This window comes from Hylobates moloch, unplaced genomic scaffold (assembly GCF_009828535.3).
Source record: "Hylobates moloch isolate HMO894 unplaced genomic scaffold, HMol_V3 SCAFFOLD_11, whole genome shotgun sequence".
Taxonomy (NCBI): domain Eukaryota; kingdom Metazoa; phylum Chordata; class Mammalia; order Primates; family Hylobatidae; genus Hylobates; species Hylobates moloch.
In genome coordinates, this window is record NW_026652286.1 from 102,995,085 (window position 1) to 103,016,340 (window position 21,256).

A 21,256-nucleotide genomic window follows, 5' to 3' on the forward strand; every position below is an offset into this window, starting at 1 on the left:
TAATCATCTAAAGCATCTGCCTTAAGAAGCCAGAAAACAGGCCGGGCACGGTGGCTCAGGCCTGTAATCCCAGCACTTTGGGAGGACGAGGTGGGAGGATCACTTGAGCCCAAGAGTTCAAGACCAGCCTAGGGAACACACTGAGCCCCTGTCTCCACAAAAAATACAAAAATTAGTTAGATGTGGTAGCATGAGCCTGTGGTCCCAGCTACTTAGGAGGCTAAGGTGGGAGGATGGCTTGAACCCAGAAGTTCAAAACAGCAGTGAGCTGTGATTGTGCTACTGCACTCCAGCCTGGGCAACAGAGTGAGACCCTGTCTCAAAATAAATAAATAAATAAATAAATAAATAAATAAATAAATAAATAAATTAAATAAATATTTTAAGAAGTAGTTTTATTTATTTATTTATTTATTTATTTATTTTTGAGATGGAGTCTCGTCTCACTCTGTCACCCAGGCTGGAGTGCAATGGTGCAATCTCAGCTCACTGCAAGCTCCACCTCCCGGGTTCACGTCATTCTCCTGAGTCTCAGCCTCCCGAGTAGCTGGGACTACAGGCTCCCGCCACCACACCCAGCTAATTTTTTGTATTTTTAGTAGAGATGGGGTTTTGCCATGTTAGCCAGGATGGTCTCGATCTTCTGACCTCGTGATCTGCCCGCTTCAGCCTCCCAAAGCGCTGGGATTACAGGCGTGAGCCACCGTGCCCAGCTTATTGTTTTGATGATGTGCCCATATCATTTTATTTTGTAAAAGTTCTCCAATACCCTATTTGCATGAGTCCGGAAATTCAAGGTTACAGTGGGCTATGATCATGCCACCACACTCCAGCCTGGGTGATGGAGTGAGACCCAATTTCTTAAAATGAAACCTAACACTCTATTATAAACTAAAGCCTACATCATCTAAGTTACTTAATAAGCAGCAGTTAAGGTTATTTTTGTGGCAGAATATGCATAAAATTTACTATTTTAACTATTTTTAAGCATACAGTTTGTATGTCCACATTACATACATTCACACTGTGGTTCAATCATCCATCACTATCCGTCTCTGGAGCTTTGTCACCATCCCACAGTGAAACACAGTACTCATTCAACAACAGCTCCCCATTCTTCCCACCCCCACGTTCCTGTAGCCACTGTTCTACTTTCTGTCTCTATGAATTTGACTACTAAAGGTACCTCATATAAGTGGAAGCATTCAATATTTGTCTGTTTCTGGCTTATTTCATATAGCAAAATGTTCTCAAGGTTCTTCCATGATGTACTACTGTGTGTCAGGATTTCTTCCTTTCTAAAGCTGAATATACACCACATTTTGTTCATCCATTCATCTCATACTGGACACTTGAGTCTTTTCCACAGATTTTAAATCCCTGACTTAACTAATAAAAGCAAGGTTTGAATCACAAACTTAATCTCCAGGTAAAGAGCAATGTTGAAGGCCACCTAGCCCTAGAGCCTTCTACTAATTAAATCACTTGACTGAAGTTACCCCAATCATAGAATTCTGTATTTTGTAGTATTCTGAGTAAGAGTGGCTACCACTTTAAATGGTTCACATTTCTCTTTTCCACGTTAGCAATTATCACTTGTATTTTAATTTATTTAGCCACGACACACGACAGCAGACATCATATGTGTGACACACCTCCCTGGGCAAGGAGATTTTTGTTTAAATTAGAGATGGGGTCTCGCTATGCTACCCACATTGGTCTCCAATTCCTGAGCTCAAGCAATCCTCCCATATCAGTCTCCTAAGTAGCTGGGACTACAGGTCCCCACCACTGTGACTAGCTCCAAATTTTTTTTAATTGCGGTATAAAAATATATATAATAAAATTTGCCATTCTAACCTTTTTTTTTTTTTTTTTTTTTTTTGAGATGGAGTCTCGCTCTGTCACCCAGACTGCTGGAGTGCAGTGGCACAACCTTGGCCCACTGCAACCTCCACCTCCCAAGTTCAAGCAATTATCCTGCCTTAGCCTCCCAAGTGGATGGGACTATAGGTGCACGGGACTCGCCTGGCTAATTTTTTTGTATTTTTAGTAGAGAGGGGGTTTTGCCATGTTGGCCAGGCTGGTCTCAAACTCCTGACCTCAAATGATCCACCCGCCTCGGCCTCCCAAAGTGCTGGGATTACAGGCATGAGCCACCATGCCTGGCCCATTCTAACCATTTCAAGTGTACAGTTCAGTGACATTAAGTACAATCACACTGTTGTGCAACCATTTCCTATTTCCAGAATTTTTCATCAGCAAGGCCAGATTTTTACAAAACTCAAAAGAACTGCAGGGAACAAAAGCAAAGCGCACCAGACTTTATTTTGGCATGATCATTGCAAAATAATCTTATGTAAGAATTACTCAATTTAAATTTATATCAAAAGATTTTCATTTTTAATAAACACAATTATATGTTCAATCTCATTTTTAAAAATTAAGCTTTATTCGACAATAAGAAGGAATCTAGTTTTCTTGATATTAAAAAGGCAAGCAGGCCAGGCGCGGTGGCTCATGCCTGTAATCCCAGCACTTTGGGAAGCCGAGGTGGGTGGATCACCTGAGGTCAGTAATTTGAGACCCGCCTGGCCAAAATGGTGAAATCCCATCTCTACTAAAAATACAAAAAAAAATTAGCAGGCATCATGGCAAGTGCCTGTAGTCCCAGCTACTCAGAGGCTGAGGCAGGAGAAACTCCTGAATCTGGGAGGTGGAGGCTGCACTGACCCAAGTTTGTGCCTTTGCACTCTACCCTGGGTGACAGAGTAAGACTCCATCTCAAAAAAAAAAAAAAAAAAAAAAAAAAGGGCAAGCAGCTGGGCACGGTGGCTCATGCCTGTAATCCCAGCACATTTGGGAGGCTGAGGTGGGCAGATCACCTGAGGTCGGAAGTTCGAGACCAGCCTGGCCAACATGGCGAAACCCCGTCTCTACCAAAAATACAAAAAAGGCAAGCAAACAGGTAGGTAAATTTTTTCACATTTAATATTAGAATTCATGTAATTTATAGAATTATACTGTGTATGATGTTAATTGCAAATTTTTTCATTGTATCATTCTTGCTTATAGGCAATATGGACAAACAACTCACACTTTGCAGTCATCCTCCTATTAAAAGTTTATTCACGGGTAAAATAAAATTCAAGTAACTAATAATCACAAACACTTTGGTAGTGTATAATTACCACAACTATTCATGGTACTTTACAAAAGTAGGTGGCAATTAAGCTATAGAAGTCCAATTCCTAAAGCTCTTATTTTACTTCACAACTGATCAAGTGATAGTAATTACAAAACCTCTGCTAAGATCTCTTTTAAGGATCCTGAATGAAGTTGGTCAAGAACAGGGCTTCAGCCTGAGTGCAGTGGCTTATGCTTGTAATGCCAGCACTTTGGGAGGCTAAGTCGGGCAGATGGCTTGAGCTCAGGAATTTAAGACCAGCCTGGGCAATATGGTGAAAACCTATCTCTACAAAGAAATACAAAAATTAGCCAGGTGTGGTAGTGTGTGCCTGTAGTCCCAGCTACTTGGGTGGCTGAGGCAGGAGGATTGCTTGAGCCTGGGAGGTCGAGGCTGCAGTGAGCCCAGATTGAGCCACTGCATTCCAGCCTAGGTCAAAGAGTGAGACTCTGTCTCGAAAAAATAATAATAAAAATAAAATAATAAGAACAAGGCTTCAGACAGCAGCTGTATAAATTACCAGTTTTTTGGAGACACAGAGAGCTATAGAAAATTTTTGCTTTGATATAGTCAATATTATATTAAGTGTCTCTAGAGGAACCACATGCCAGACTATGGAGTGTGACTCTAGGACTGATATTATCTTATACTATAACTATTACTACGAATGGCTTAACTGTTATGTTAGAGACTAAAAAAGATAAAGGATGAATGAACAGATTGAAAAAGAGGCAATATTTTAAAACCCTCAGATGGAATGAAAAAATTTGAATTTTAGAGCTTAAAGGGCAAATAGATTATTTTACGGCTCGGGAAATGTAGTTTAGCTCAACAAACATTTACTGGTGACATATACTTGTGCTAAAGCCCAGAAAGGTAAACTAAGTCAGTTACTTAATGTTTGAGCTAGGGATGGAGCACAGATTACTTGGTTCTTAAGAGTCCACTACTTTGTACAAAAATCACTGTTGGCCAGGCATGGTAGCTCACCCCTGTATTTCCAGCACTTTGGGAGGCCAAGGTGGGTGGATCACGAGGTCAGGAATTCGAGACCAGCCTGACCAACATGCAGAAACCCCGTCTCTACTAAAAATACAAAAATTAGCCGACATGGTGGCATGTGCCTATAATCCCAGCTACTCAGGAGACTGAGGCAGAAGAATCACTTGAACCCAGGAGGTTGAAGAAGCAGTGAGCCGAGATCATGCCACTACACTCCATAGCCTGGGAAACACAGCGAAACTACGTCTCCAAAAAAAAAAAAAAAGGAGTCCATTGCTTTGTACAAAAATCACTGTTAAAACAGTACCTGGGGGCCAATCTCTCTAAATTACCAGTCTCCTAAATTATATTTTGACTTCTTTTATTTGTTAAAACAGTCACATCCATATACACAAAATGATCTGACCATAATGCATTCACTGATTGTGGCTCTATCTTGTGGCATCTGGGATTCTCGCTGAAAGGTTTTACGAGTGCTGGTGGGAACCAGTGAGAGTTCTCCTTTCCAAAGTATGGAGCAAAGCCATGCCCTTTGAGTTGGAACTGGTGGAGCCAAGAGTTCCTCACTAGTCCCTTTACTAAGGAGTTTTTTGGTTTTCATAAAAATCTTTGCTTTTTAATTTCTTCTCTGTATTTTTCATTCTTTAGTATTTCCTCCATAGTAGGTGGAGTTATTCTTGTTCTCTTTTTTTTTTTTTTTTGAGACAAGAGTTTCGCTCTTGTTGGCCAGGCTGGAGTGCCGTGGCGCAATCTCGGCTCACTGCAACCTCCGCTTCCCGGGTTCAAGTGATTCTCCTGCCTCAGCCTCCTGAGTAGCTGGGATTACAGGCATGCACCACTATGACTGGCTGATTTTTGTATTTTTAGTAGAGATGAGGTTTCACCATGTTGGCCAGGCTGGTCTCAAACTCCTGACCTCAGGTGATCTGCCTGCCTCGGCCTCTCAAAGTGCTGGGATTACAGGCGTGAGCCACCACACCCAGCCTCTTTCTTGTTCTTCTGATCCAAGCTTCCCATTCTGTTGGAATATCCCCTACTTCACAGTCTACTTTTTTATTTGCTGCTTCTACAATTCTTTTCTCTTGAATAGTTTGTCCTCACCTCTCTAGTTCTTGTACTCTAGGATAGAGTAGTATTTGTTCCCAAACTAGTTCATGCCCACATGCTCCTTCACTTCTTTTGACAGTGATCTCCACAAGGCACAGAACAAATCCTGAGACCAACCCATGCTGTCCACTCTGCTCTCAGAACTGCTAGCAGCCAGTCTGCAGCAGGGGTATTGCTCCAGCCACTGATCCAGCCCACCTACAAGTATTCTTTCTAGTGATTTGATAATAGTGTAAGAATACTTGTTTCTATAAAGGAACAACTGTTCTTATTAGAATAAAAATCTTACTACTTCTAAAACTCATATTCGATCTGTTCAAACCAGTAAATCAACTATCCGAAAAGTGACAAACTACACAACTAAAAAGATTGACGTGGAAAAATGTTAGGACTCATTACAGTAAATTCCTTTCTAAATTATCAGACTGAGAGGAAATTAGGCAAATTCTGTAACAAAATGATCTTTAAAAAAATGAAAAAATTACCAGTGGGCCGGAATATTAAAAGCTGAGTCCTTAGCTGTAGTTATTTGCTGCCTAACAACCTAAAGGGAAAAAAGTGACTGTGAAAATGACACATATTAGCCTATTCTGATTATCTGAATATCCCAGAAAAATACATACTTTTCAACCTGTAAATGTATTTTTAATATTACAATAAACTTAAAAAATATATTAATTTGAATATTCTCTGAAACTTACTTCCTGAAATTTTCCCAATAAAGTATACCTCACACTATAACTACTCAATTCCTATTAAGGTTTCTAATTCTAGATCTGCCATAGATACTCGTGTTATCCCTGTCCCTTTGAACTACAGAAGATCGCTCCAAGGATAAATACATTTGAATCTTTTGACACATTACTAAGCATTAATTAAAATAATTATAGTCTTTTCATATTACCCAAAACTCAGTAACAGATTTCTTCACCTCAGGCATAATTAGGCTTTATTCGAGTATTTCACATTCAATTCAATTATCAATGAATGTATTAATGTTGCCTGGAGACAGCATGTACACTAGGTAGAAGAACAGCTTTTTAGTTCAGACAGACCTGCATGTTAATCATGGCTGTATGACTGTAGTGGCTGGATAGACCTTAAACAAGTGAGCTTTCTGAGGACTGTCATACAGATTAAATGAGATGAGTCTATGTCAAGTGTCCAGTGCCTAGCACAGACTGTTTATATAAGAATATGGTGCAGCAGTGATTAACAGATAAGCTATCATTACTGACAGATCTCTGACTATCACCTTTGACTAAAATCTCAGCAATATCCCTCTGAATGGCAATTCTGGGCTTCTACTGACCAGCTAGAGTGCTAGAAAATTCCATCTGAATGTGTTCGCCATCTTGCAAATTCAATGTCTGAAAACAAACTCAAATTATTTCCCAACTAACATACCACTACAGAATTTCTTAATCTGTTAGTCATGGATACCTACAATTGCTCAGTCATCCACAGCTTAACACCTAGTACTCATTTTTGATTCTCCATGCCCCATCCCTCACCTCCCTTCAAAACTGGGTATCATCCATCAGGCACTTTCCCTTCATAGCCAAGTTTATAAAAATTACAGATACTCCCCACTTATAAATGTTTATCATAAATCAAAGTCATTTCCCAGAGCAAGAGAGTTAACTCTGCCCATTACCAAGAGATGATAATAATGGACTTGTGTGGTCATGTAAGTCTTAGCTCTCTAGTCTTCATTAGTTTTTTCTCTGTGCTTAGTTTTGAGGTATATTATTAAATCCAGCATGTTCGATAGGCACAAAAACAGTAAGAATGGTGAATGTACTAACAAACAGAGGTAAGTGTTGGAAATAAAATGCAGAGACATACTAATAAAGAATGAGAAAGCTGCTGCTCCCATAAATGGGGTAAATATTAAACAGAATGAATGACTCTGAAGTACTTACAACAAATCCTGCAACATATGAAGATGATATACCTACATGATAACTGATAATAATAAGAGAAGGAAAAAATGATTGGAGAAATGGAAAAACTTTGGAGTATGTGGTTAGAGTGGCATTAACACTAGACAGCGGATTTTAAACTCGAATCTCAGGCCTCTTTACACTCTTAAAATTTATTGAGAACCCAAAAGAGCTTTCATTTACATAAACTATATCTAAAAATATTTACCATATTATAAATTAAAACTTAGAAATTTAAAAAATTATTCACCTAAAAATAACAGTACATTTTAAGACAACATAGTTTTCAAAAAACTAAATTTTCTCAGACCAAAAAAAAAAAAAGAAAGAAAGAAAAAGACAAGAGTAGCACTGATTTTTGAAAATCTCAAGTCTGGCTTATTGGAAATCAGCTGAATTCTCACGTGTTAAGTCTGTTACAGTATCACATTTCAGCTGAGCGCAGTGGCTCATGTCTGTAATCCCAGCACTTTGGGAGGCCAAGGCAGGCAGATCACCTGAGGTCAGGAGTTCAAGATCAGCCTGGCCAACATGGTGAAACCCCCGTCTCTACCAAAAATATAAAAATTAGCTGGGTATGGTGGCGCACACCTGTAGTCCCAGCTACTTGGGAGGCCGAGGCAGGAGAATCACTTGAACCCAGGAGGTAGAGGTTGCAGTGAGCCGAGATCACGCCACTGTACTCCAGCCTGGGTGACAGAGCAAGACTCTGTCTCAAAAAAAAAAAAAAAAAAAATCACATTTCAAGTAGGTAGCCTCTAGAAAACTCCGTTGTATATCTAAGAGTAAGAATGAAAAATGGCAAGTAGTGTCTTAAAACACTGCCAGAAGACTGTTTTGATCTCATGTACTCTCTAAAAGGTTCTGGGGATCCCCAGGAGAGTCCCCAGACTACATTAACAACTGCTTTCAAGTTTAATGTTAAAAATCAGGACATGGGCCTGGTGCGGTGGCTCATGCCTGTAATCCCAGCACTTTGGGAGGCTGAGGTGGGCAGATCACCTGAGGTCAGGTGTTTGAGATCAGCCTGCTCAACATGGCGAAACCCTGTCTCTACTAAAAATACAAAAATTACCCAGGCGTGGTGACACACACCTGTAATCCCAGCTACTTGGGAGGCTGAGGCACAAGAATTGCTTGAACCCAGGAGGCGGAGGTTGCAGTGAGCTGAGATCACACCACTGCACTCCAGCCTGGGTGACAGAGCAAGACTCCGTCTTAAAAAAAAAAAAAAAAAAAATGAGGACATGGTTAGGAATTTGTAGACAAGAACTTAAACAAGACTAAGCAAGCTGAATGGACTGCTGTTTAAACCATAGAAAGACAGTTCCACATCTGCAAGATTCTACCAAATCTGCATAGCAAAAAGTAGTAAAACAATGTGATGTGGGAAGTGCTCAAGATGTCTGTTTTGCCATTTGTCACTGAAGATGTATGGGTGTCATGTTTGTGTATTTGAGGCAGGGGTCCCTACCTGAACAAATCTGCAACGTAGATACAAAAAATTTAGGTGGCTAGGTGCGGTGGCTCACGCCTGTAATCCAGCACTCTGGGAGGCCGAGGCAGGTGGGTCACCTGAGGTCAGGAGTTCAAGACTAGCCTGGCCAACATGGTGAAACCCCGTCTCTACTAAAAATACAAAAATTAGTCAGGCACAGTGGCGCGTGCCTGTAATCCCAGCTACTCAGGAGGCTGAGGCAGGAGAATTGCTTGAACTCGGAGGCGGAGGTTGCAGTGAGCAGAGATTGTGCCACTGCACTTCCAGCTCCAGGGCAACAGAGCAAGACTCCGCGGCTTGGGGAAAAAAAAAAATTTTAGGTAAAAGATGGTGGTCAAGAGAATGTTTATCTGGCCAAGAAAAATAGAACCTAATGGGTAGCTTCAGAAGTTAGGTTTCCTTGCAGACTTAAAAAAAAAAAAGGCCGGGCGCGGTGGCTCAAGCCTGTAATCCCAGCACTTTGGGAGGCCGAGGCGGGTGGATCACGAGGTCAGGAGATCGAGACCACGGTGAAACCCCGTCTCTACTAAAAATACAAAAAATTAGCCGGGCGTGGTGGTGGGCGCCTGTAGTCCCAGCTACTCGGAGCGTGAACCCGGGAGGCGGAGCTTGCAGTGAGCTGAGATCGCGCCACTGCACTCCAGCCTGGGCAACAGAGCAAGACTCCGTCTCGTAGGGGTGGGGCACACAAAACAAGCCAACTAAATTTTCATATCTGGATTGAAGGCCTAGAATTGTGGGGGTCATTTTGTTACCATAGAAGAGCCAGCCTAAGGATGGCAAAGCAAGAACTTAGGTCCTCAAGGAAGTCACTGAATTGCTAATTTAACCAACTCTGAGGCTGTTTTTTGTTTTAAATAAATGTCCGTATTGTTTAAGCCACCTGATTCAAGGTTTTCTGATAACATAAATTGAATACCCTCATACACGTGTCCCATTGGTACTTCAGCAGGTCCCAAGTGAATTCATTATCATCTCTCAAAAATGTATTCTTCTTTTTCAAGTACTCTGGTCAATGACAGGACCAGCTCCAAAAAGCTAAAACCCCCAAATGTCCATGTTCTAATCCCTTGAATTTGTGAATGATACCTTTATGGCTTTGCAGATGTGATGAATTATCTTAGAATGGGGAGATTATCCCAGATTACCCAGGTGGGCCCTAAATACAGTCACAAGTCTCCTTATACAAGGAAGGCAGATGTAGACTTGGCACACGCAGGAGAAGGTGAAAAGTGGGGAAGAGGAGGTGGCGTGGCAACGTGAACACTGTAGTGATGAATGATATGGTCACCAAGATGAATATGCCTGCAGCCCACATAAGCTGGAAGAGGCAAGGAATGGTTTCTCCCCAGATCCTTCGGAGGGAAGGAGCACTTGCCAACATCTTGATCTCAACCCAGTTATGATTATTTCAAGCTTCTGTGAGGAAATTACTTTGTTGTTTTAAGCTATCTAATTTGTGATAATTAATTACAACAGCCACAGAAAACTAATACAGTTTCTCTTCCCCTTTTCCTCCTAACACAGACCTGGTCACCAAGACCTATCTCAAATCCATCCCTTCCTTTCTCCACTGCCACTGCCTCTGCCTTCGACTACTGAAACAGCATCCTGATTGATCTCCTTGCCTTCAGTCTCACCGGCCTTATATTAATCTTTACTGTTATTTAAACTGTCTCTAAAATACCATTATCTGAGTCCAGACACTTATTAGCTCACAGCTTGATAATCACGCTGAACTATCAACAGTACTTGGTACTTTTCAGCACTATCCTACACCCTATCACATCTGACATGGACTGATTTAAATACATAAAATCCTTGAGATCTGGCAGAACTATTATTATCTCCCATTACATTGATGGGGAAATTGAGGCTCAGAGAATTAAATGACTTGGCTAAGGTTGCAGGGCTAGTAACAGCAACTTATATCCTGATGGTAAACTTTCTCGCTATTTTATAATCTCTATTGTGCTTTTAGATACTTTAGGCTACTATCTCTCCCTCCCTACTCTGCAAAATGAACTCTTTGCCCTAAACTGCTTTTTGACTCATCATTTTCCATATATATCATACATATTCCCACTCCCCCAGCTCTGGTCCCTTTTTGGAATTCCCTCCTCACTGATCTCCACAGGTCAAATTCTACTTTGTTTTCCCTTCTAACCTAAATGTCAGGAAAGCCTTTGTTTTTTGTTTTTTTTTGAGACAGAGTCTCATTCTGTCGCCCAGGCTGGAGTGCAGTGGCGCAATCTTGGCTCACTGCAACCTCCGCCTCCTGGGTTCAAGCAATTCTCATGCCTCAGCTTCCTCAGTAGCTGGGATTATAAGCGCGCGCCACCATACCCAGCTAATTTTTGTATTTTTAGTAGAGACAGGGTTTCACCATGTTGGCCAGGCTGGTCTTGAACTCCTGACCTCGGGATCCGCCTACCTCGGCCTCCCAAAGTGCTGGGATTACAGGTGTGAGCCGCCGCACCCGGCCAGCCTTCCATTTTTATGTCACTTTCAGATGTACTTTCAAATATATTCTTTGGATCTTAAAATCTTAATGAAACTAAAGATGAGAAAAATAAAGATTAGAGAAAATATGGCTTAACAGGGACTCAAATTCAGAGCCTCTGACTTTAATCAAATCTTATCCTCATTTTATTATTAAACCAAACTGTCTTTCTCTACACTGAACTCTGGTGGTAGTTCTGTTTGGACCCACTGATCCCTGTGTTTGATATCATATCAATTTAGGTCTACCAGGGTATACACTCTGTCTCTCCAAGGATTATTCCAATATATTTATGGAATCAATCACATCTGTACTTCCAGCGTAGGTTCTTTAAAAATCACTTTATGAGTGCTTTCCTGATATAATTCACATACAATAAACTGCCCAGTGTACAATCTGATGAGTTATGACATATATATCATCACTACAATCAAGATAAGGAATACTGCCACAATTTCTGTAAGTTTCTTTGCAGTCTCACCTTCCTGTCCTTGCCAGGAATTATCAATGTGCTTTTCACTTTAGTAGCTCCATTTCCTAGAATTTTATATAAATGGGATTATATAGTATATACTCTTTTTTTCTGGCTTCTTTCATGGACATAATTACTCTGAGATTCATCCATGCTGCTGAACGTAAGGATTTTTGTTCTTTTTATTGCTGAATACTATTCCATTGCATGGATGTAACACAATCTGTTTATCATTTAATTGTTGATAGACTTGAGTTGTTTGCAGTTGGGCTATTACAAATAAAGCCGCTATGCACGTGTACAAGATTTGTGTGGACAAACCAGCAGATGTTCTTAATTATTTCTGTTTCTATACCATTTATGTGTTATACGCTTAATATGGCTTATTATACCACAGTGATTCCATAAAAAAAGTCACTATTCTATTCACCAGTATAATATTTTACATACAAGTGATCAGTAAGTAGTTTACAGATTTTGCTCACCCATGGGCCTAATGCGACTTGACAGAAAAGGCTGAGCCTTGTTTATATTCTATAACTGCCTAAAAGAGTAAACACACTGGTATGCGACAAGATCATAAGAAAAAATTAAAAATTAAAAATATAAATAAAAATAAAAGAGTGCACATTGAAAAACTGCTGAATAAATGTTCTTGATTTACGGTGCTTATTTTTGGGATAAGCATATTATTCTTTTATGTTCAATCACATTATTATTAAAAGCTTAATTGCAAATGATAAACAAAATATATAAATTAGTATTTTAAAAGTGTAACATACACAACATACAAATGTTTTGTAGGAAACCTGTTAAAACAATTGATTTAGGAATGGAAGAACCACAGCTCAACGTAGAAACCTCATGTTAAACTTACGTGGAAAATTTATACGTGTACTCAAACTAGTGAAAATTACAACTCACCCACCCCACCAAAAGTTACTAAAATAAGACGTTTCTCACTATTAAGACTCTTTTTTACTTTACAAACATAGCAGTACCTCATATTTCATATTTTCCTCTAAACTTGTCACTCTTATCAATCTAAGTAAATGTCTATATTTTCCCATGATACGAATCAAGTTTTTAGATTAGATTCACATGAGAACTCATATTTGGGAACACGCTTTTTCTTTTTCTGAACACTACTGAAAGTGTTTTGTGATCTTTATTTCACACTAGTTTACTTCCCTCCCTTAAGTGTTTTTTAAGTTTTCAGGGAGAATTTCAAATGGACTACTTTATCTGAGTTTAAAAAGATAATTGTAGGCCTGGAACAATGGCTCATGCATATAATCCCAGCACTTTGGGAGGCCAAGGCAGGAAGCTCATTTGAGCCTAGGAGTTCAAGACCAGCCTGGGCAACAGAGAGACCTTGTCTCTACTAAAAATTAAAAAAAAAAAAAATTAGCTAAGTGTGGTGCTGTGCACCTGTAGTCCTGGCTAGACAGGAGGTTGAGACTACAGTGAGCTGTGACTTCACCACTGCACTCCAGCCGGGATGACAGAAAGATCTTGTATCAAAAAAAAAGACCATTTGGCTGGGCGTGGTGGCTCACACCTATAATCCCAGCACTTTGGGAGGCCAAGGCAGGTGGATCACCTGAGGTCAGGAGTTTGAGACCAGCCTGGCCAACATGACGAAACGAAACTCCGTCCTACTAAAAAAAAAAAAAAAAAAAAAAGAAATTAGCTGGGTATGGTGGTGCACACCTGTAATCTCAGCTACTTGGGAGGTTGAGGCAGGAGAATCGGTTGAACTTGGGAGGCGGAGGTTGCCATGGGCCAAGACTGTGCCATTGCACTCCAGCCTGGGCAACAAAAGCAAAATTCCATCTCAAAAAACAAACAAACAAACAAAAAAACCATTTTATAACTAGTTGTTTTTCAATGAAACAAAGATTCTAATCATTTTACTCTGAATAAGTCCTTTCTAGTTCAGAGATTTGAAAAAGTAATTGAGAGTTATCAATAAATCAATTAAATCAGAAACATTAAATGATTAGAATTTCCTCTCCTTGCTGGTAGTCACCAAGTCATGCTGATTGTTACTTTCTACATCAAGAGAAGACAAATTAACATACATTGAGTAACTCCCACCAAGTGTCACTATCTCACTCTGGACTCACAAATTCTGGTAAAAGGATTTTTTAAATCCAGTTACAGACCGGGCACGGTAACTCACACCTGTAATCCCAGTACTTTGTGGGGCCGAGATGGGTGGATCTCTTGAGGCCAGGAGTTCGAGACCAGCCTGGCCAACACAGCGAAACCCCGTCTCTACTAAAAATACAAAAATTAGCTGGGTGTGGTGGTATACGCCTGCAACCCCAGCTACTACTCAGGCACCTGAGGCACAAGAATTGCTTGAACGTGGGGGGCAGAAGTTGCAGTGAGCTGAGATCACGCCACTGCCCTCCAGCCTGGGTGACAGAGAAAGACTCTGTCTTAAAAAAATAAAAATAAAAATAAATCCAGTGTTAAATGAGGAGACAGAAAATCAAATTAAATTGTCCATATCCCTATAACTAAGTTAACAAAACCAGGATTTACACAAAGGTCTATATGACCAAAAAAAAAAAAAAAAATCTTCAATTCCCAGTTATTTCTCCCCACCCCGTTATATTGTCATTTATAATAATTTAACCCATTTATGCCAGAGGTTGCAATTATTTGAATTTTTACAATCAGACCTTAGCGATGACCTTGAGCAGGACAGAAATAACTCCCACATGCTTAGTGTTCCAATAATGGAACGGTAGGCATAAATAGATTAATCAGAGTACTTAAGGGGTATCTGCTATTCACATCATATTATTGTATCTAGAAAGAAAGACTCAATAGAGGGCCTATCTATCTTATTCATCCATTTGGCTCCTTACATGAGCAAGTAAAATTCAAGTCAGTTTTTGTCAACTAGCATTTAAAGAGCTCCTTATTTTCCCTAAAGAGTTTTTAAGTGTCCACACCAAGTACTCAAGAGTTCAACTGCATATACGCTTTAAAATATATATACAAGTGGAAGTAACATCAGCCTCGAGAACTGAGTAGCTGTACTGTGTGGCATCGTGATCTAGGCACTTGTTGGACAGCAGTGTCTCACCTGCCAATGAAAAACTCCTGCTCAAGAAGATCAAGAAGCAGAAACTCAAATTGCGGCACCAGAACCTAAAGTTGCAGGGGCCTCAAATCTGACCCTGTCAGAAACTCAAAATGGAGATGTGTTTGAAGAAACAATGAGAGGTAGAAAGGTTAAAAAAATCAAAACATTCTATGAATGTGGGCTTATCAGAAGCTCAAAATGGAGACGTGTCTCAAGAAGCAGTGGAAAATATAAAAGCTAAAAAATCTCCCCAGAAATCCACTGTATTAACCAATGGAGAAGCAGCAATGCAGTCTCCCAATTCAGAATCAAGAGAGAAAAATGGTGAATGATGCTGGACTGATACAAAAAAAGTAAAAACTGGAAACAAAGAGGAATCTGAGAAGAAAGTGCCGAGACTCCTAAAGAGACAGAAAACAACGTGGAGAAGCCAGATAATGATGAAGATGACAGTGAGGTGCCCAGCCTGCCCCTGGGACTCACAGGAGCATTTGAGGATACTTCATTTGCTTCTCTATGTAATCTTGTCAATGAAAACTCTGAAGTTAAAAAAAAAAAAATGAGTTTTACAAACATGACTGAAATTCAGCATAAAAGTATCAGACCACTTCTGGAAGGCAGGGATCTTTTAGCAGCTGCAAAAACAGGCAGTGGTAAAACCCTGGCTTTTCTCAAACCCGCAGTTGAACTCATTGTTAAAATTCATGCCCAGGAATGCATCGGGAGTCCTTGTTCTCTCACCTACTAGAGAATTAGCCAAGCAAATTTTTTGGTGTTCTTAAGGAGCTAATGACTCACCACGTGCATACCTATGGGTTGATAATGGGTGGCAGTAACAGATCTGGTGAAGCACAGAAACTTGCTAATGGGATCAACATCATTGTGGCCACACCAGGCTGTCTGCTGTACCATATGCAGAATATCCCAGGGTTTATATATAAAAACCTGCAGTGTCTGGTTATTGATGAAGCTGATCGTATCTTGGATGTTGGGTTTGAAGAGGAATTAAAGCAAATTATTGAACTTTTGCCAACACGTGGACAGACTATGCTCTTTTCTGCCACCCAAACTCGAAAAGTTGAAGGCCTGGCAAGGATTTCTCTGAAAAAGGAGCCATTGTATGTTGGTGTTGATGATGATAAAGCTAATGCAACAGTGGATGGTCTTGAGCAGGGGTATGTTGTTTGTCCTTCTGAAAAGAGATTCCTTTTGCTCTTTACATTTCTTAAGAAGAACCGAAAGAAGCAGCTCGTGGTCTTCTTTTCATCTTGTATGTCTGTGAAATACCACTATGAGTTGCCGAACTGCAATGATTTGCCTGTCTTGGCCATTCATGGAAAGCAAAAGCAAAATACACGTACAACCACATTCTTCCAGTTCTGCAATGCAGATTCGGGAACACTATCGTGTAAGGATGTGGTGGCAAGAGGACTGGACATTCCTCAAGCTGACTGGATTGTTCACTATGACCATCTGGATGACCTTAAGGAATATATTCATCGTGTAGGTAGAACAGCCAGAGGCCTAAATGGGAGAAGACATGTCTTGCCCATTTTGGGCCCAGAAGAATTGGGTTTTCTTCTACTTGAAACAATCCAAGATTCCATTAAGTGAATTTGACTTTTCCTGGTCTAAAATTTCTGACATTCAGTCTCAGCTTGAGAAATTGATTGAAAAGAACTACTTTCTTTCTACGTCAGCCCAGGAAGCATGTAAGTCATACATACCAGGTTAGGATTCCCATTCTCTGAAACAGATCTTTAATTAAATAACTTAAATTTGCCTCAAGTTGCTCTGCCATTTGGTTTCAAAGTGCCTGCCTTTGTTGATCTGAATGTCAACAGCAATGAAGGCAAGTAGAAAAAGCGAGGAGGTAGTGGTGGATTTGACTACCAGAAAACCAAGAAAGTTGAGAAGTCCAAAATCTTTAAACACATTAGTAAGAAATCATCCAACAGCAGGCAGCTCTCTCACTGAAGACATGCCTTTCTTTCATCTTGAATAACTGTTCTAAAATGAATTTTTTCCCTTGATTTAATAAGATTTTTGTAGCCTTTAGAATTTAAACTTATCTAACGAGTATAAATTGACTTGGGTTGCAAGCACTGGGCACTGTAACTTCTATCAAGTCTCTTTTTATTTTTGCGATACAAAACAGGCTTTAATTTTCTTGGCTGCCCAAGAGCAGAGCAAGAATATTAGGTCTTTCTTGTGATTATATAATATTTTAATTTTAAATATCCCTCCCTCATACACACAAATGTATGTTACTGTTTTAATATAATTAAATTTTTGTACCTTTTAAAAAAATATGTACACAAGTACAGTGGCTTTCTCCAACTTACCTCTGCACAAGCAGTTAACTTTATATATGTCTTGGTATGGGGTTGAATTGGGTTCTCTAAAAAGATATGTTGAGGTCCTAAACCCCAGTGCCTCAGAATGGGACCTTACTTGGAAATGGAGTTTTACAGAGGTAATCAAGTTCAAGGGAGATCATTAAGGTGTCCTCAGACATGCACATAGGGAGGATGCCCCATGAAGACAAGCCAAGGCACTACCAGAAGCAAAGAGACATGGAACAAGAGATGCTTCCCTCATGGTCCTCAGGAGGAACCAACCCCACCTATGCCTCCAACTTCAAGCCTCCACAACTATGAGACAAAAATTTCTTAACAGCCACCTACTATGTCATAGTTTGTTATGGCACCCTAGCAAACTAATACATGTTGCTTTTTAATAAACTAAATGTTTTGACTAAAAGGCACAGATTGTCAGAAGAGATAAAATCATTCTCAAATATGTTTTTTATAAGAAACACACTTTAAATAAAAAGAGACAGATATGGAAGAACATATATCATGCAAACAGTACGTACAAGAAAGCTGGAGTTGGCTTACTTTAATATCAGATAAAGCGGACTTAAGACAAAGTATTATCAAACATAGAGGTAATAAAAAATGTATATGCTTCAAAATAAAACACTGACAAAATTAAAGGGAAAGATAATTCCACAATAATAATTGATGATTTTTTTTTTTTTTGAGATAGGGTCTTACTCTGTTGCCTAGATTAGAGTGCAGAGGCACAGTCACAACACACACAGCCTGGACCTCCCGGACTCAAGCAATTCTCCCACCTTGGCCTCCTGAATAGCTGGGACTACAGGCGTGCACCACCTCACCCAGATGATTTTTGTATTTTTTTGTAGAGACAGAGTTTCATTATGTTGCCCAGGCTGGTCTCAAACTCCTGGGGCTCAATGAATCCATCCACCTTAGCTTCCCAAAATGCTGAGATTACAGGTGTGAGCCACCATGCCCGGCCAAAAGTTGAAGTTTTTCTTTTTTTAAAGACTGAGTCTCGCTCTGTTGCCCAGGCTGGAGTGCAGTGGCATGATCTTGGCTCGCTGCAACCTTCAACTCCTGGGTTCAAGCGATTCTCCTGTCTCAGTCTCCCAAGTGGCTGGGACTACAGGTACGTGCCATCACGCCTGGCTACTTTTTATATTTTTAGTAGAGACGGAGTTTCACCATGTTGGCCAGGCTGGTCTCGAACTCCTAACCTCAGGTTATCTGCTTGCCTCAGCCTCCCAAAGTGCTGGGATTACAGGTGTGAGCCACCACGCCCAGCAATAGTTGAAGATTTTAATATCACCTCTCTGCAATTACAGAACTGAAACACACACACACACACACACAAAACCATCAGTAAAGATAAAAGATCTGCAGCTTGGGAAACATGGTGAAACCCACCTCTACAAAAAATACAAAAATTAGCCAGACATAGTGGCATGTTCCTGTAGTGCCAGCTATTTGCGAGGCAGAGGTGAGAGGATTTATTGACCCTGGGAGGTGGAGGTTACAGTGAGCCAAGATCGATCCACTGCACTCCAGCCTGGGTGACAGAGTGAGATCCTGTCTCAAAACATTAAAAAAAGACGTAAAGGTCAATCATCTCCACCAAATTGACATTTATAGTGCAGAATATACATTCTTTTCAAGAGCAAAGTGGTATGTTCACCAAGAAAGATCATATGCTGGGCCATAAGACAAATCAATAAATTTTAAAGGAATGAATGCACAGAGTATGTTCTCTCACCAAAACAGAAAAAAATAAGTAATAAAATACCAAGAAAGCCCTAAATATCTGGAAATTAAACAATGCACTTCTAAATAATAACCCATGGGCTGGTCAAATAAGGAATCAACAAAGGAAACTGGAATATATTTTTAACTGATAATTTATCTGGGCACAGTGGCACGCATGTGTAATCCCAGCTACTTGGGAGGCTGGGGCAGGAGAATCACTTGAACCCAGGAGGCAGAGGTTGCAGTGAGCCGAGATTGTGCCATTGCACTCCAGCCTGGGTGACACAGCGTGACTTTGTCTCGGGGGAAAAAAAAAAAAGAAATGATGGTCTCTAAATATCAATGTCTTACCACCTCATACCCATTCGAATGTCTAATGTAATAGTAAAACAAAACAAAATAACAAGTCTTGGCAAAGATGTGGAGAAATTAAAATCCTTGTGCATGGTTGGTGGGAATGTAAAATGGTGTAGCCACTATAGAAAACAGTATAGTGGGGTTCCTCAAAAAATAAAAAATAGAAATTACCACATGATCCAGCAATTCCACTTCTGGGTAGATACCCAAAAGAAGTGAAAGCAAGGACACACCAGTATTTGTACATTAATATTCAAAGCAGCATTATTCACAACAGCCAAAAGGTAGAAGCAACCCAAATGTCCACAAGAGATGAATGAATTAATGAGATGTGGCATAAATGCACAATGGAATATTATTCAGCCTTAAAAAGGAAGGAAATTCAGATATATGCTGCAACACAAACGAACCTTGAAGACATTATACAAGTGAAATAAACCAATAATTAAGGAACAAATACCATATGATTCCGATTACATGAAATACTTAGAGGACACTCAAATTCAGAGACAGAAAAGTAGAAGGGTGGTTGCCTGGGGATGTGGGGAGACAGGGATGGGGAGTTACTGTTTAATGAGCACAGAGTTACACTTCTGAAAGATGAAGAGAGTTATGAAAGATGGGTGGTGGTGATGGTTGTATAATAATGTGAATGTACTTAATGCCACTGAACTGTACCCTTAAAAATGGTTATGATGGCAAATTTTACGTTACGTGTATTTCACCACACACATACACACAAATCAATGGTCTATGTGTCTACCTTAGCTCGAAAAAGAGCAAAGAAAACCCAAAATAAATAGACAAAACAAAGCACAGACATAAACGGACAAGCCACAGGAAAAATTAAAGCCAAGACTTGGTTCTCTGAAAAAAATAAGCAAAATTGATAAACCTTTAGCTAGACCAATTAAGAAAAAAAAGGAAAAAAGTGAAGGTGGGGTAGCAGAAGGGAAACCTGTGAAAGAGATAGATACACAGAATAACCAGCATAGTAGGAGTTACTTCAGAAACCAAGGGTACAAGGTATTTCAAGGAGTGGTGACTGACAGTGTCAAATGCTGCTGACTGGTCAAATAAGATAGAAACTAAAGTCTATTTGATTTAGCCACAAAGGAGTCATGATGACCTTATAATTGCATATAAGAAAAAAGTAGAAGAATTAGAAGCAAGATTGCCATAGAAAAAGAAAGAATATACAGACACGAGGAAGTGAAAACTGTGAGTAAAGACAATTCATCATAAAGTAGCTAGGTTCTAAAAATAGAGCAAGGGGGTTAGCTGGACAGAAGTAAGGGGTCAGGCGAGGATACTGATTTTTTACAGAATGGACAAGCTAGAAAATGTTTTTTTCCCTGTTTCTCAGATTTTTTTTATTAAAGTAAAATATAAACAGAATGTTTTGATTTTTGTTGGAAAAGACACAGAAAAGAGGGAAAGGTTAAAGATATAGGAAACAGGTGATAACAGATGGTATAAGGTCCCTAGATAGGTAGAAGGAAATGGGGTTCAGAGGATGAGTGAAAGGATTAGCCTTAAACAGGCGGAGGCCCAGGCTGGGGAGATGGGGAGAGGAAAGAAAGAGTACAGCTATAGTTAAGTTTATTGGTGGCATGGTGAGAAGTTCTTGTCTGGCTTTGGCTTTACTCCTCTTTCAAGTTATAAGAGGGTAGACTCCTGAGAGAAAAGATGATGAAGTAGAATTTGTAAGGAAATGAAACATGAAAAATAACATGTGGAGGCCGAGGCCGGGTATGCTGGCTCATGCCTTTAATCCCACCATTTTGGGAGGCCAAGGCAAGCAGATCACGTGAGCTTAGGAGTTCAAGACCAGCCTGTGCAACATGGTAAGACCCCGCATCTACAAAAAATATAATAATCTGCTGCGTGTGGTGGTGTGCATCTGTGGTCCCAGCTACTTGGGAGGCTGAGGTGGGAAGATGGCTTGAGCCCAGGAGGCAGAGGCTTCAGGGAGCAGAGACTGTGCCAC

At 40.1% G+C, this 21,256-nt stretch overlaps 1 protein-coding gene and 2 pseudogenes across 8 annotated transcripts in view; 1 reads left to right on the forward strand and 2 right to left on the reverse strand.

The window, feature by feature from the left end:
- Positions 1-21,256, reverse strand: part of ZBTB44 (zinc finger and BTB domain containing 44) — an 88,889-nt gene that overhangs the window by 54,063 nt on the left and 13,570 nt on the right. The gene's annotated exons all lie outside the window — the stretch shown is intronic.
- Positions 4,551-5,786, reverse strand: LOC116477172 (NADH dehydrogenase [ubiquinone] 1 alpha subcomplex assembly factor 2-like; annotated as a pseudogene).
- On the forward strand, positions 14,816-16,795 carry LOC116477171 (ATP-dependent RNA helicase DDX18-like; annotated as a pseudogene).